The sequence below is a fragment of the Tamandua tetradactyla genome, chromosome 13 (assembly GCF_023851605.1).
Source record: "Tamandua tetradactyla isolate mTamTet1 chromosome 13, mTamTet1.pri, whole genome shotgun sequence".
NCBI lineage: Eukaryota > Metazoa > Chordata > Mammalia > Pilosa > Myrmecophagidae > Tamandua > Tamandua tetradactyla.
Window position 1 is genome coordinate 62,954,432 of NC_135339.1, and position 17,435 is coordinate 62,971,866.

The window sequence follows — 17,435 nt, forward strand, 5'->3', positions numbered from 1 at the left end:
TAGGTCAATCCCAAATCGTCAAAAATTGTTGTGTAACCCAATAATTTCTGGGCCTCAGCTAGTGGCCTAGTTATTTCAAATAATATTTAATGCAGTTCCAGGGCAATAAGAGAATTTGTACAGTCCTTTGGAACTTATTGCAATGGAATTTTACTTGAATTTAATACAGTGTTATCAAATATAACCAAAAAAAAATTTAATAGCATGATTTAAAAGATGTTTAAGTACGGGTACAGGAGATTGAGTTTCCACAACCTAACCGGAGGTAATTACAGTTTTACTGAGTAAATGAGCACTTTTGAAAATGTCGAAACTCTCTTGACTTAGCATAAGGTGATTTTTAATAGTTTGGCAAGGGAAATTGTCAGTGATAAAATGAATGTCTTTACTTTTTATTGTGTACAGGAAGAATATAGATACTACCTGGTTATATGCATAAATATGTTTAATGTTTATTAAATTGATTTGTTTCCTGTGGGTGAATATTAAAAATGATTTTTTGGGGGGATAGAAGACATGTAGCGTCTAGGCATTATTATGATACCCTCCTGCTTGCTAATGTTGAATATTTCATGTTATTTTTTTTAAAAAGAAAATTGTTCTTTATTCTTTCATATTCAACAGTCATATTCATAGTCAAGTCAAGCCAGTGACTTTTAAGATCTTTTGTTTTCTTTACTGAAGCAGAATAGTGAAAATGTTTTTGTAGAAAGTTATGAAAAAAAGTATGTATTAATATGCTTTGGGTCATTCTAGTCTCTCTGGTAAATTCATAATTAGGAAGGCCTTTTAAAGACTGTGTTCTGGTCTCACAGGTTCACAGCTACTCCATATCTGGTAAATCTAAATTCATATGTGAGGAGGTTATGTTTTTTAAGGCATATTATTTACACAATTCACTGGAATGGCTCCTTTGGAAGTTGGGCGACTCTGGTATAATTATGTACTTAGTAACCCTGCACTACACAGCATAGAAATTCAAGTAAGAATAATTTACTGCTTATGAATAGTTATTAGAATTTTAAAGCATTTGTTTACTCACAATTCTAGTTTATCAGTGTTATATTTGACTAATTGAATGCTTAGCCAATGATAATGAATGAAATTTATTTTAGAAGGCAACCATGTTTGAATTTAAGCCATTCTAAGTAAGCATCAGGAGCCGTTTTCACCCCTTCTGGTTTAAAGGAATTTTCAACCTAATAGTCATGTGATGAAACTAATAATTACTATAAAAATCCACATTAGAAGTGTTGTGGGTTTAAATCACATAATTAGTCTTAAATCACAGTATTATGGAATTTTATTGCAGCAGAGTATTGTTAGAAATCTTTTAATCTACTCCATTTTCTCAATGATGAAGCTAGGCTCATAGGTCATACAGTTGGTTTGAGAATAATCTGCACCAGAACCTGGCCTCTTAAGTCCTGGGTTAATGTCACACCTCCTCTCAGTTATCCTGATAATTCACCAGGCATTTCTAGAACCTCTAATATGTACACAACAATAGGCTAGGCATCCAGCGGTTATAAGAATAGTGTGAGTTCATATGGTCTAACAATAATGATAACAAACCAGTTACATTTTAAATTTTAACTCTCATTTATGTAGGGTTTTCCGGTGTTTATAAATGTTAATATGTGGTGGCTAAACCTTTAAATCTCATTTTTCTACTAGATTGTAATCTCCTTTAAGGCAGGGCCCCATCACCTCTCATGAAGCTAATCCAATTTCATTTTGGAAGGCTTAAATTAAAGAACAACAACAAAAAATTGAGTACTGATGGCATTGTTAAATAAATTTAGCTTCCCATGGTGTTTACTTTGGGTATAACATGCATTTTAAAATTATATTTCTATAATTCTGATTTCAAGTAACAGATTCTAACATTCCCCTCTTACCCAAGATGAGCAACAACTGTAAGGGTTCAGATATAGGTCACTGAAGACAGACACTGAAACACCTTTAGGACCTTGCCTCAAATCTTGCCTTTTCTGGGACTACATGATCTTTATTTCCCTTCCTTCCTCTATTTCCTTATCCCTTCTTTGAAGATGAGTTTTCTCATCTTCAAGTGCTGCTGCTTTTAGAGGACAAAAGATAACTGTTCCACAATTCCAAAATTTCTCTCTTTATTATAAAGTGCTTTACTGAGGCTTCTCTCTGCTCAATTTCAAATTCCTAAAACAGAGAATCTGAATCAGATTGAGTCAGATGTCCACTTTTCACTCTCTGCATCAATGCTTTGGCCAAAGGAAGGAAGCAATGCCCATAATATAAATGGGTCCCTAGTGCTCCAGCATTAAGCAAAGAGAGGTATATATCAGAACGTAACAGCGGGGTTGGATGGACCCTGTGAAAGGTGGCTGCTTACAGTCCTTTGGTTCATTTAAAGCTGCATATCTTAAAATATTTTGTTTTAGAACTATATATTAAATTGAGGTATTTATTTCCATTTATGTACCTTGTTTTAAAAATATAAATTTTCACCTTTGCAGTTTTTTTTTTCCACTTCCAAAATTAACATTTTTATTAAATCAAGTTAAAAATGTTCATTGTAGAAAAGTCAACAAGGGTTTTAACAAAACCAAGAGACACCCTTTTATACAATATATGTATATATTTAGCAGCAAACTACTTCTGAGATTTTATCTTCTTTTACTCATTTTAAAGAAAGCATAAACAATGTAAATCAGTATGGAATGTCAGTGAATCCATTATTCATCCTTTATTCTGGGATTTGAACCTTCTAGTACAAGGTACTTCATGAATCTCGTGAATATTAAGAACAAACCCAGCTTTAAAACTAAAACGTAATGAAACAGAATGGCTGGAAGAATCTAACTACTTCATAGTCACACATCATCTTTGAAAATAACAATGAGCACCATATAAACAGGTATTGTGTGTATGTTTGTGTGTTAACACAATAAAGTTAGTAATAGTAGCCCAACTAGACTACTTAGCATATGACTATTTTTCTAAAAATTGGGTGATGCACAAAATTTTAAATCAGATAAACACTCCAATCCATATTGCTTGTTCATTTTAAAAATCCTTTATGGAAATTCTGTATATAACCTGACAAACTGCATGCAAATATGTGTGTATATGTACATATACATCTTTAACTGAGTGAATTTCTAAACTGAGAAATGAAGCCAAACCCCTCACTTAAATATATATAGAATATAATATCACCAACTGAAAATACATAATAAATGTTTAATCTTAGCTAATCAGAAATACTGGCTATTGAAAAGGTCTGAGGCCAAAGAGCTGTCATCCAGCTTACCATGTTTTGGGTTTACAAATTAGCCTAATGAACAAGATTGAAATTACCAAGTGCCCACCAAAGAAAGAAATTTTTCTCGATATTTCCTACTAACACCAAAAAGAAAACATCTTTACAATGAGCTTTCATTTTTCAAAGAGTTAAATTTATTAAACAAATCTCACTGGTCTTTAAAAATACTAAAAGTTATATAAATACAATTTTCTTAAAGCTGAATTCTTCAGCTAGAATCAGTTTTATAAAAAGTTTACTTTGGATTGTTTCATTTAACACTTCACGTTTGCACTCTGCAACTCTGATAACTGGCTCAGATTTGTTTAAGTTTATATCATCACATTTTTCAGAATTTGCTACTGTGTTACAAGTGTACAATAAAGTAAATGTGAGAAATTGTACCAAATTTCAAAAGCAACATAATAATGAAAAATTCAGTATGTAACATAAAAAAGAAAAGTACAACAGGGATTTCCTTTTCACCATTACATTGGTAAAATATAATCCTTTTTTTTAATTCTTTTAAAGCTAATTTAACTTTCATTTTTTTAATTTATCAAGAATGAAGCTGTTAGATGGCCCACATTTTTCAATTAAAAAACTAAAACAGACTGAATTATTTTTATTAATATACACATCAAGTTATTGAAATGACTTTATGTAATTCTCCCCTTAAAGATGGCACTTGCAGGTACAAAGATGCAGAGACCTATAGACTTCAGATGTTTACTTGGAAAGATTCTTCAACAGCAGTTTGATATTGGGTTTCCTCATCTAGCTGAAGGTTCACAAATTCTCCATAATCAAACTGATGCCTTTGATTTAGATGACTAACGAAATTTCTAGTAATCTGGCTAGGATCTCCCCAAGGAAGAGACACGCAAATAGGACATGTCACAGGAACTATCTGAAATAGGTGATTGCTGTTACAGTGATCCAATAAACGCTGTCTGGTAAAATTTGTTTCTTGACACAAGGGACACTTAAAGGTGGGATGCCCAGAACTTGTATTCTCTTGATAAGTTTCTGTGTTATCAGATGTAGACGTTTCACTCCTATTACTGTTCCCTATTGAATCTTGAGAGATCTGAAAGTTTGGAATGACAGAAGAAACACCATATTCATCCTGATACTTCTTACAAGATTTGTAATGATGTCTCATACGATAGAATTTAATCTGTTTTGCACAGCACCTGCAGCTACCAGAAAACTTCCTCATGATATTTTCATATCATGAGGCCCGTTCAGGACATGCTCTTTCTCTTCTAGTCACATTTCCACGACAGAGGGGACAATGTATTCCACTTTCTCTCATTGCAGTCAGGAAGCACTTTCTACAGAAAACGTGCTGACAGGCCGCGGTCCGCACGGGCGTTTTGAGGACCTCCTGACAGACAGGGCAGTAGAAATCATCTTCGGTGTACGAGGTGGCCGCGGAGAGCTCCTCGGCCATGGCGGGGGTTGAGGGATCAAGGCGATGGCGGTGGCGGTCTGAGGCTCGACTCCCTGCGCGAACCCGGAGGGGGACGGGAAACGCTTCAGGAAGCGGCTCGCGCCAGGAAGGGGGCGGCACCTTTGCAGTTTTAATATCTCCTATAAGTAGTAGAAAATCAGAGAATGTGCATGATAGGCATTAAAATTTTATTTTTTTATTTTTTAATCAACCTTTTTGAGGTACAATCCACAAACATCACATACTTTTTCATTTATTTAGGTCTTTTATAATTTCTTCCAGTGATGTATTGGAGTTCTCTGAATAGAGAGAACTTTGCACATATTTCATTCGATTTATTCCTATGTATTTAATGTTTTTGATGCTTAAGTACATGGCATTGTTTTTTTCAGCTTTATTTTCTGTTTGCTAGTACATAGAAACTAGTATATTTACTTATGCAGTATTTTGATCTTGCATTCACTGATCTTGCTGCATTTTATTCTAATATTTTATCTGTAGATTCTTTTTGTTTTTTTTTTACCTGGGCAGGTTGGGAGGTACCGGGAATTGAACCCAGGTCTCCAGCATGGCAGGCGAGAAATCTGCCTGCTGAGCCACCATGGCCCGCTGTAGATTCTTTTGAATTTTCCATGGACACAATCATGTAGTCTGCTAATAAATGATGATTTTTATGTTTTCTTTTTCCTAAATACTTATTCTACCTTTTATTTCTTTTTCTTTCCTTAATCTACTATCTAGAATCTCCATTAAAATAAAACAAGTGGTATTAGACATTCTTGACCCATTTCCTTTCAAAGGGGGAAACTTTTAAATATTTTGCCATTGAGTATTAAGTTTGTTGTGATTTTTTAGTAGATGATTATCAGATTATGGAAGTTCTTTTCTATTTGTAGTTTGCTAAGCATTTGTCTTCTGAATTAATAGGGTATTGAATTTTGTCAAGTTTTTTTCAAACTATGAGATAATTATAATTTACCTTCTTTATTCTGTTAATGCTGTTAATTATATTGTTTAATTTTTGAATGTTAAACCAAGCTTGCATTTCTGGAATAAACCCAACTTTTGCATTATTTTTTTATATGTTGAAAAATTGTTTACATTTAAAAAAATAACTTTATTGAGAAGTAATGTCACCTTTTAAAATGTACAGTTGAGTGGTTTGTAGTGTATTCACAGAGTTGTGCAGCCATAATAATATCTACTGTTAGAATGTTTTTATCACTCAAAAAGAAACCTAGAGTTCCTGGAAGATGGCGGCTTAGTAAGACGCGCGGATCTTAGTTTCTTCTCCAGGACACCTACTAGGGGAGTAGAAACGATACAGAAAGCGCCCAAAGCCACAACAGAGATAAAAAAGACAGCGTACCCCATCCTGGAACGGCTGGCTGGCTGAGAGAAGCAGCTCGGGTGAGATCGCCGAGGCGCGCGGGCCTTACCGGGCGGGGTGGCAAGCGGCCGGAGTTACTCCCTTCCCCCTTCCCGGGCCGGCTGGGAGAATTGGAGAGGTGGTCCCCTGAAACCAAGGTGACTGGCGCCCACACCACGCGCAGCCCCCGGACCAACTGAGAGAATTGGATCGGAAACCCCCAGGCCACGGAGAACGGTGACCCCGTGACTCCCGGGGAACGTGCACTCTCTCGGGCGGGCCGCTGCCGCTGGCGCCCTCCCGCCACGCTTGTTGCCCAGGGCCGACTAGGAAATTCGGACGGGCTCTTTCCCAGGCTGCGGCGACCAGCAACCCTCCCTGCGTTCGGACCCCGGGCCGGCTCAAGCCGCTTCGGCTAGCAAACCCCCAGAGCGGCGAGAGTTTTCCAAAGTTTAAGGTCCCACAGCACCTTTTACTGGTGGGACCCGCAGACAAACGTGTGCCACGAGCGCCACCTACTGGGCAGGATAAGAAAAACAGAACCCAGAGATTTCACAGAAAAATATTACAACCTTGCTGGGTCCAACACCAAGAGAAATCTGAATAAATGCCCAGACGCCAGCAGCAGAAGATAACTGTCCACGCTCAAAAGATTGAGAATATGGCTCAGTCAAAGGAACAAACCAATAGCTCAAATGAGACACAAGAGCTGAGACAACTAATGCTAAATATACGAACAGAAATGGAAAACCTCTTCAAAAATGAAATCGATAAATTGAGGGAGGACATGAAGAGGACATGGGCTGAACATAAAGAAGAAATAGAAAAACTGAAAAAACAAATCGCAGAACTTATGGAAGTGAAGGATAAAGTAGCAAACATAGAAAAAATAATGGATAGCTACAATGATAGATTTAAAGAGACAGAAGATAGAATTAGTGATTTGGAGGATGGAACATCTGAATTCCAAAAAGAAACAGAAACTATAGGGAAAAGAATGGAAAAATTTGAACAGGGTATCAGGGAACTCAAGGACAATATGAACCGCACAAATATACGTGTTGTGGGTGTCCCAGAAGGAGAAGAGAAGGGAAAAGGAGGAGAAAAACTAATGGAAGAAATTATCACTGAAAATTTCCCAACTCTTATGAAAGACCTAAAATTACAGATCCAAGAAGTGCAGCGCACCCCAAAGAGATTAGACCCAAATAGGCGTTCTCCAAGACACTTACTAGTTAGAATGTCAGAGGTCAAAGAGAAAGAGAAGATCTTGAAAGCAGCAAGAGAAAAACAATCCATTACATACAAGGGAAACCCAATAAGACTATGTGTAGATTTCTCAGCAGAAACCATGGAAGCTAGAAGACAGTGGGATGATATATTTAAAATACTAAAAGAGAAAAACTGCCAACCAAGACTCCTATATCCAGCAAAATTATCCTTCAAAAATGAGGGAGAAATTAAAACATTCTCAGACAAAAAGTCACTGAAAGAATTTGTGACCAAGAGACCACCTCTGCAAGAAATACTAAAGGGAGCACTAGAGTCAGATACAAAAAGACAGAAGAGAGAGATATGGAAAAGAGTGTAGAAAGAAGGAAAATCAGATATGATATATATAATACAAAAGGCAAAATGTTAGAGGAAAATATTATCCAAACAGTAATAACACTAAATGTCAATGGACTGAATTCCCCAATCAAAAGACATAGATTGGCAGAATGGATTAAAAAACAGGATCCTCCTATATGCTGTCTACAGGAAACACATCTTAGACCCAAAGATAAACATAGGTTGAAAGTGAAAGGTTGGGAAAAGATATTTCATGCAAATAACAACCAGAAAAGAGCAGGAGTGGCTATACTAATATCCAACAAATTAGACTTCAAATGTAAAACAGTTAAAAGAGACAAAGAAGGACACTATATACTAATAAAAGGAACAATTAAACAAGAAGACATAACAATCATAGATGTTTACACACCGAATCAGAATGCCCCAAAATACGTGAGGAATATACTGCAAACACTGAAAAGGGAAATAGACTCATATACCATAATAGTTGGAGACTTCAACTCACCACTCTCATCAAGGGACAGAACGTCTAGACAGAGGATCAACAAAGAAATAGAGAATCTGAATATTACTATAAATGAACTAGACTTAATAGACATTTATAGGACATTACATCCCACAACAGCAGGATACACCTTTTTCTCAAGTGCTCATGGATCATTCTCAAAGATAGACCATATGCTGGGTCACAAAGCAAGTCTTAACAAATTTAAAAAGATTGAAATCTTACACAACACTTTCTCGGACCATAAAGGAATGATGTTGGAAATCAATAATAGGCAGAGTGCCAGAAAATTCACAAATACGTGGAGGCTCAACAACACACTCCTAAACAACGACTGGGTCAAAGAAGAAATTGCAAGAGAAATTAGCAAATACCTCGAGGCGAATGAAAATGAAAACACAACATATCAAAACTTGTGGGACGCAGCAAAGGCAGTGCTAAGAGGGAAATTTATTGCTATAAATGCCTATATCAGAAAAGAAGAAAAGGCAAAAATTCAGGAATTAACTATCCATTTGGAAGAACTGGAGAAAGAACAGCAAGCTAACCCCAAAGCAAGCAAAAGGAAAGAAATAACAAAGATTAGAGCACAAATAAATGAAATTGAAAACATGAAAACAATAGAGAAAATCAATAAGGCCAGAAGTTGGTTCTATGAGAAAATCAATAAGATTGATGGGCCCTTAGCTAGATTGACAAAAAGAGGAAGAGAGAGGATGCAAATACATAAGATCAGAAATGGAAGAGGAGACATAACCACTGACCTCACAGAAATAAAGGAGGTAATAACAGGATACTATGAACAACTTTACGCTAATAAATACAACAATTTAGAGGAAATGGACGGGTTCCTGGAAAGACATGAACAACCAACTTTGACTCAAGAAGACATAGATGACCTCAACAAACCAATCACAAGTAAAGAAATTGAATTAGTCATTCAAAAGCTTCCTAAAAAGAAAAGTCCAGGACCAGATGGATTCACATGTGAATTCTACCAAACGTTCCAGAAAGAATTAGTACCAATTCTCTTCAAACTCTTCGAAAAAATCGAAGTGGAGGGAAAACTACCTAATTCATTCTATGAAGCCAACATCACCCTCATACCAAAACCAGGCAAAGATATTACAAAAAAAGAAAACTACAGACCAATCTCTCTAATGAACATAGATGCAAAAATCCTCAATAAAATTCTAGCAAATCGTATCCAACAACACATTAAAAGAATTATACATCATGACCAAGTAGGATTCATCCCAGGTATGCAAGGATGGTTCAACATAAGAAAATCAATTAATGTAATACACCATATCAACAAATCAAAGCAGAAAAATCACATGATCATCTCAATTGATGCAGAGAAGGCATTTGACAAGATTCAACATCCTTTCCTGTTGAAAACACTTCAAAAGATAGGAATACAAGGGAACTTCCTTAAAATGATAGAGGGAATATATGAAAAACCCACAGCTAATATCATCCTCAATGGGGAAAAATTGAAAACTTTCCCCCTAAGATCAGGAACAAGACAAGGATGTCCACTATCACCACTATTATTCAACATTGTATTGGAGGTTCTAGCCAGAGCAATTAGACAAGAAAAAGAAATACAAGGCATCAAAATAGGAAAGGAAGAAGTAAAACTATCACTGTTTGCAGACGATATGATACTATACGTCGAAAACCCGGAAAAATCCACAACAAAACTACTAGAGCTAATAAATGAGTACAGCAAAGTAGCAGGTTACAAGATCAACATTCAAAAATCTGTAGCATTTCTATACACTAGTAATGAACAAGCTGAGGGGGAAATCAAGAAATGAATCCCATTTACAATTGCAACTAAAAGAATAAAATACCTAGGAATAAATTTAACCAATGAGACAAAAAACCTATATAAAGAAAACTACAAAAAACTGCTAAAAGAAATCACAGAAGACCTAAATAGATGGAAGGGCATACCGTGTTCATGGATTGGAAGACTAAATATAGTTAAGATGTCAATCCTACCTAAATTGATTTACAGATTCAATGCAATACCAATCAAAATCCCAACAACTTATTTTTCAGAAATAGAAAAACCAATAAGCAAATTTATCTGGAAGGGCAGGGTGCCCCGAATTGCTAAAAACATCTTGAGGAAAAAAAACGAAGCTGGAGGTCTCGCGCTGCCTGACTTTAAGGCATATTATGAAGCCACAGTGGTCAAAACAGCATGGTATTGGCATAAAGATAGATATATCGACCAATGGAATCGAATAGAGTGCTCAGATATAGACCCTCTCATCTATGGACATTTGATCTTTGATAAGGCAGTCAAGCCAACTCACCTGGGACAGAGCAGTCTCTTCAATAAATGGTGCCTAGAGAACTGGATATCCATATGCAAAAGAATGAAAGAAGACCCATCTCTCACACCCTATACAAAAGTTAACTCAAAATGGATCAAAGATCTAAACATTAGGTCTAAGACCATAAAACAGTTAGAGGAAAATGTAGGGAGATATCTTATGGATCTTACAATTGGAGGCGGTTTTATGGACCTTAAACCTAAAGCAAGAGCACTGAAGAAGGAAATAAATAAATGGGAACTCCTCAAAATTAAACACTTTTGTGCATCAAAGAACTTCATCAAGAAAGTAGAAAGACAGCCTTCACAATGGGAGACAATATTTGGAAATGATATATCAGATAAAGGTCTAGTATCCAGAATTTATAAAGAGATTGTTCATCTCAACAACAAAAAGACAGCCAACCCAATTACAAAATGGGAAAAAGACTTGAACAGACACCTCTCAGAAGAGGAAATACGGGTGGCCAAGAGGCACATGAAGAGATGCTCAATGTCCCTGGCCATTAGAGAAATGCAAATCAAAACCACAATGAGATATCATCTCACACCCACCAGAATGGCCATTATCAACAAAACAGAAAATGACAAGTGCTGGAGAGGATGCGGAGAAAGAGGCACACTTATCTACTGTTGGTGGGAATGTCAAATGGTGCAACCACTGTGGAAGGCAGTTTGGCGGTTCCTCAAAAAGCTGAATATAGAATTGCCATACGACCCAGCAATACCATTGCTAGGTATCTACTCAAAGGACTTAAGGGCAAAGACACAAACGGACATTTGTACACCAATGTTTATAGCAGCATTATTTACAATTGCAAAGAGATGGAAACAGCCAAAATCTCCATCAACAGAAGAGTGGCTAAACAAACTGTGGTATATACATACGATGGAATATTATGCAGCTTTAAGACAAGATAAACTTATGAACCATGTAATAACATGGATGGACCTAGAGAATATTATGCTGAGTGAATCCAGCCAAAAACTAAAGGACAAATACTGTATGGTCCCACTGATGTGAACGGACATTCGAGAATAAACTTGAAATATGTCATTGGTAACAGAGTTCAGCAGGAGTTAGAAACAGGGTAAGACAATGGGTAATTGAAGCTGAAGGGATACAGACTGTGCAACAGGACTAGATACAAAAACTCAAAAATGGACAGCACAATAATACCTAATTGTAAAGTAATCATGTTAAAACACTGAATGAAGCTGCATCTGAGCTATAGGTTTTTGTTTTGTTTTGTTTTGATTTTACTATTATTACTTTTATTTTTTTCTCTATATTAACATTCTATATCTTTTTCGGTTATGTTGCTAGTTCTTCTAAACCAATGCAAATGTACTAAGAAATGATGATCATGCATCTATGTGATGATGTTAAGAATTAATGATTGCATGTGTAGAATGGTATGATCTCTAAATGTTGGGTTAATTTCTTTTTTTCTGTTAATTAAAAAAAAAAAAGAGAAGGGATAATTGGAGATGAAGGGATACAGACTGTACAACGGGACTGGATATAAAAACTCAGAAATGGACAGCACAATACTACCCAATTGTAATGCAATTATGTTAAAACACTGAATGAAGCTGCATGTGAGGTATAGGTTTTTTGTTTTTGTTTTTTTTGTTTTTTTTCTTTCTATTATTGTTTTAATTCTTATTCTGTTGTCTTTTTATTTCTTTTTCTAAATCGATGCAAATGTACTAAGAAATGATGAATATGCAACTATGTGATGTTATTAAGAATTACTGATTGTACATGTAGATTGGAATGATTTCTAATTGTTTTGTTAATTCTTTTTTTAATTAATAATAAAAAAAAAGAAACCTAGTACTCCTTATTAATTTGCTTACATTTTGATTAGGATTTTTGGGTATATGTTCATGAAAGTTATTGGCATGCAGTTTTTCTTTCTTGTAATGTCCTTGTAAAGTTTTGGTATCAAAATTATGCTGGTCTTAGAAACTACAAATGTTAGAGAGGATGTGAAGAAATTGGGATACTTATGCACTGCTGGTGGGAATGTATAATGGTACAGCTGCTATGGAAGACAGTCTGGCAGTTCCTCAGAAAACTAAATATCAAGTTGCTCTATGACTCGGCAATACTGCTACTCGGAATATACCCAGAAGAGCTAAAACAATAACACAGACAGACATTTGTACACCAGTGTTCATAGCAACATTATTTACAATTGCCAAAAGGTGGAAACAGTCCAAGTACCCATCAATAGATGAATAGATTAACAAAATGTGTTATATACATATAGTGGAATATTATGCAGCAATAAGACAAAATGACGTCCTGAAGTATATGACAAGATGAATGAACCTTGAGGGCATAATGCTGAGTGAAATAAGCCAGACACAAAAGGATAGATACTGTCTGGCTCCACTTTTATGTCCATCATAAAGATAAAATCAGAGGTTTATAATACAGAATATAGAGATATGCAGAAGCTAACTTGAACTTAAATGTAAGGGAATAGATAGAAGTAAATGCAGGTCACTAGTGTGGGTCTGTAAGTAATACTACCATATTGAAGGTGAACGCGATTGAAAGGGTATGTATAGACCCATGTGTCCCACTGATTAACACTGCAAAAATAAAGTAAGTTCTTGCATGAACTACTGCAAAGGTGTGAATCTTGTACAAAGAGTGTATAAGTTCGGGGTATAGGGAAAAAACTGCTATTGCATGCTATGGGTTGTGTTTAACAGGAAAACATCATCAGTACCATAGCAACACTGGGGTAAATAATGGGGGGAGGGACAAGAGTTAAGGGGAGGTTTGGATTTTCTATTTGGTGAGGATGTGTTTATTGGTTATCATTCTCTTGGGAACAATGAAATTATCTAAAATTAAGAGTGTTGATGGACTGTTGACTTTGGACATTATACATGATGCCTAAATGCGTAATGGATGGAGGTAGCTGAAGAATGATCTGACTGAGAAGTAGATTGGCGAATGATGGTGTATACCCGTGATCGAATATTGTGCTGCTAGAAAATGGAACGAAGTTGTGAGGCCTGCACTGTTGTGATTGAACCTTTGGGACATTTGATGAGGCAAAATAAGCCAGAAACAAAAGAGCAAATATTGTATGGTCTCATTTAGAAAATACTTATAAGAAAACTGGGACCTAGATTGTATGTTCTTATAACAGACATTTAGTCCAGAGTGTAATTATTTCTGGATTTGGAGATGCTGTTTTATGTATGTATAACCTGGTATTTATAAATAAAAATGGAGCTAATTAGGTGGGGTTAAGGTAATTCAGAATACAGGGGTAAGAAAGACACTGTATTCATCTACTCTTTGAGACCAAAGGAAGAAAGTTTTCTTTTGTCTAGAACTTAAATTTTCTGTAGCACATAATCTAACTCAGCCTGTCTGGATAGGTCATTTAAACAATCCAAATGCAGGGAGCCCAGAATAACAATGAGGGCCTTTAATCCTATATAGCTTAATGTAATGCCTGGGTACATCCCAGAGTATATAAAGCAGATAATCAAAAAGTATTTGCAAAGTCCCTTGAGGGATGGGAGAAAAAATATGAAACTATTAAACTTTACTACCGGGGAAACCCATGATACTGTGTCAGACATTAGGGACACCCAAATCAGTAGGCCAGGCCCTTGATCTTGAGGCTTGCTCTTGTGAAATTTATGTATGTAGCAGAGAAGCTAAGCCTACCTATAAGTATGCATAAGAGTTACTTTTAGAGGATTCTTTTGTTGCTCAGATATGCTCCCCCCCTCCAAGCCCAACTTTGCAAATGAAATTATTGTCCTCTCCACTACATGGGACATGACAACCAGAGGTGAAAGTCTCCCTGGTCATGTGGGAGATGGCTCCCAGGGATGAGCCTGGCCCTGGCATCATGGGATTAAAAATGGCATCCTGACCAAAAGGGGGAGAAAAGTATAACAAATAAGGTATCAGTGGCTGAGAGAGTTCAAATAGAGTCGAGAGGCTACTCTGGAAGTCCCTCTTACTCAAGCTTCCATTGACATTGATACCTATCATAGCTTGCCAAATCCTAACCAGAACTATCCCTGCCAATCCTAAAGAAAAGCTATGGTGTTATATATGCACTAGGGTAACTTTCCAGAAGCCTAAAACCTCCAGACAGGTTCCTGGACCAGATAAGACCTGAAATGCAGAGGGACCAGCCTCTCCAGAACATCAACTAATTCCATCCCCCTATCCCATATTATTGACAGCTCCTTCCAATGTGAAAAAGTTAGAATGGGCATAGCCCAAATACCCCTAAAAAGTGGGAGAAAGAGCAAAGGTGATGGTAGAGTTATACAGGGAAGGTAGGGTTTAACAAATGAGCATGATTACTGAATCATTGTATATATGTCTTTTAGTCTCCAGTAGAGCAGCTAGAAGTAAAAACCTAAAATTGTGGAATTGTGACCTGTGGAACTGATATCTGTTCTACAACTAATTGTTGTGATGTGCTTTGAAATTTCTTGCTTTTTTGTGTATGTTATTTTTCACAAAAAAGAAAAATAGAGAGTTGATTGTGGTGATAAATACACAACTGTATGATGATACTGTGACCCACTTATTCTACACTTTGGATGAGTACATGGTATATGAATATATAATATATATCAATGAAAAATTATGCTGGCCTTATAAAACAATTTGGAAAGTGGATCTCTCTTTTTAGAGGAATTTGTGTAACATCAATTTTTGTTCTTCCCCAACTATTAGAAGAATTTACTCTTGAGACCATCTCAGCCTGGAGTTTGTATTGTTGGAAGGTTTTTATTTATGGCTTCAATTTCTTTAGATAGAGAAAGGAGTAAGTAGATTTTCTGTTTCTTATATCAGTTTTGGTAAGTGGCATTCCATTTCAGCTGAATTCAAATATTTTGGCATAAAGTTCTTCATCTTCTTAGGACCTTTCTGATGTTGGGAAGATCTAAACTTATGCCTCCTATGTGTCTTCTTTTTTTCTTGATTAGTTTGCAAGAGTTTTTATTAATCATGTTCTTTTTGAAGAGCCAGCTTGTGGTTTTGATTTCCTTTAATGTACATTCATTTTATATATTTTAAAATTTCTGCACTTATTTTTAAATATTTCCTTTCTTCTATATTCGTTGGGTTTAGTTTATACTATTCTAACTTCTTGAAATGGTTACTTAGATTATTCCTTTTTAAGGCTTTCTTTTAAAAAAAGCATACATTTAAGGATACAAATTTTACTCTAAGCATTGGTTTAGTTGCAGTCCATAAATTTTTTAATGCAAATTTTATTGAGATATATTTACATACCATATAATTCATCCAAAGTAGCTCTCAGTATCGTCAAATAGTTGTGCATTCATCATCACAATCAATTTTAGAACATTTCCTTACTCCAAAAAGAAAAATTTAAAAAGACATTAAAAAAATACCTATAACACCTCATACCCCTTATGCCCCTCCCTCATTGTTAGCCCCTATTATTGGTGTGCTACATTTGTTACTGTTGATGAAAGAATATTAAGATATACTGTTAACCTATAATTTGTAGTGTACAGTATGTACATTTTCCCCCATATACCACTCTGTTATTAACTCTTTGTTAATGTATCCCACATTTGTTCTGGTTCACGAAAGAACTTATTGTGTTTGTAGTATGAATCACAGACATCATCCACCACAAGGTTCACTGTGTTATACATTTCTATATTTTAATCTCTAGCTTTTCTTCTGGTGTCATACATAACTCTAAACCCCTTTCAGCCGCATTCACCGACAGTTCAGTACTATTACTTATATTCCCAATAGTGTGCAGTCGATCACTTCTATCCATTTCCAAATGTTTAAGTTCAACCTAGTTAAAACTCTGTACATATTTTAAGCAACTGCTCTCCATTATCTAGCCTCACTCTGTCTCTTGGCAACCAATATTTTAGATTTTTTTTTTTTTTTTAAAGGAAAGACAGAGAGAAGGAAGGAAGGATAGAAGGAAGGAAGGAAGGAAGAAAGGGAAACATTTTCTTGTTTTATTGTATTCTGTTTCTGCGTTTTTGTTACATGGGCTGGGGCCGGGAATCGAACCGAGGTCCTCCGGCATAGCAGGCAAGCACTTTGCCCGCTGAGCCACCGCGGCCCGCCCAATATTTTAGATTTTATGACCATGAATTTACACATTATAATCAGTTCATATTAATGAAATCATACAATATTTGTCCTTTTGTGTATGACTTCATTCAGCATTACGTCCTCAAGGTTCATCCATGTTGTCGCATGCTTCAGGACCTCATTCATTCTTGCTGCTGAGTAATATGCCATGTATATATATGCCACAATGAACATTGTGAACATCAGTGTCCATGTATTGATGGACACTTGGGTTGTTTCCATCTTTTGGCAACGGTAGATAATGCCACTATGAACATTGACATGCAAGTGTCTGTTCAGGTCCCTGCTTTCAGATCTTTTGGGTATATCCCAAGTAGCAGGATTGCCGGGTTGTAAGGCAATTCTATGTTTAGTTTTCTGAGAAACTATCAAACTGATAGGGGTCATTCTAGTAGGTGTGAGATGATATCTCATTGTAGTTTTGATTTCCATTTCCTTGATAGCTAGTGAAGATGAGCATCTTTTCATGTCCTTTTCATCAATTTGTATTTCCTTTTTGGAGAAATGTCTATTCATGTCTTTTGCCCATTTTTAAATTGGGTTGTTTGTCTTTTTCTTGTGGAGTTGTAGGATTTCTTTATGTATTCTGGATATCAAACCTTTATAGAATATGTGGCTTCCAAATATTTTTTCCCATTGAGTTGGCTACCTTTTCACCCTTTTGACAAAGTCCTTTGAGGCACAGAAGTATTCATTTTTGAGGAGGTTCCGTTTATTTTTCTTTTGTTGCTTGTGCT

The 17,435-nt window shown here is 36.0% G+C and overlaps 1 protein-coding gene and 1 pseudogene across 19 annotated transcripts in view; one reads left to right on the top strand and one right to left on the bottom strand.

The window, feature by feature from the left end:
* Window positions 1–17,435, top strand: part of BTRC (beta-transducin repeat containing E3 ubiquitin protein ligase) — a 265,091-nt gene that overhangs the window by 69,199 nt on the left and 178,457 nt on the right. The window lies entirely within an intron of this gene.
* On the bottom strand, window positions 3,897–4,771 carry LOC143654182 (E3 ubiquitin-protein ligase RNF138 pseudogene; annotated as a pseudogene).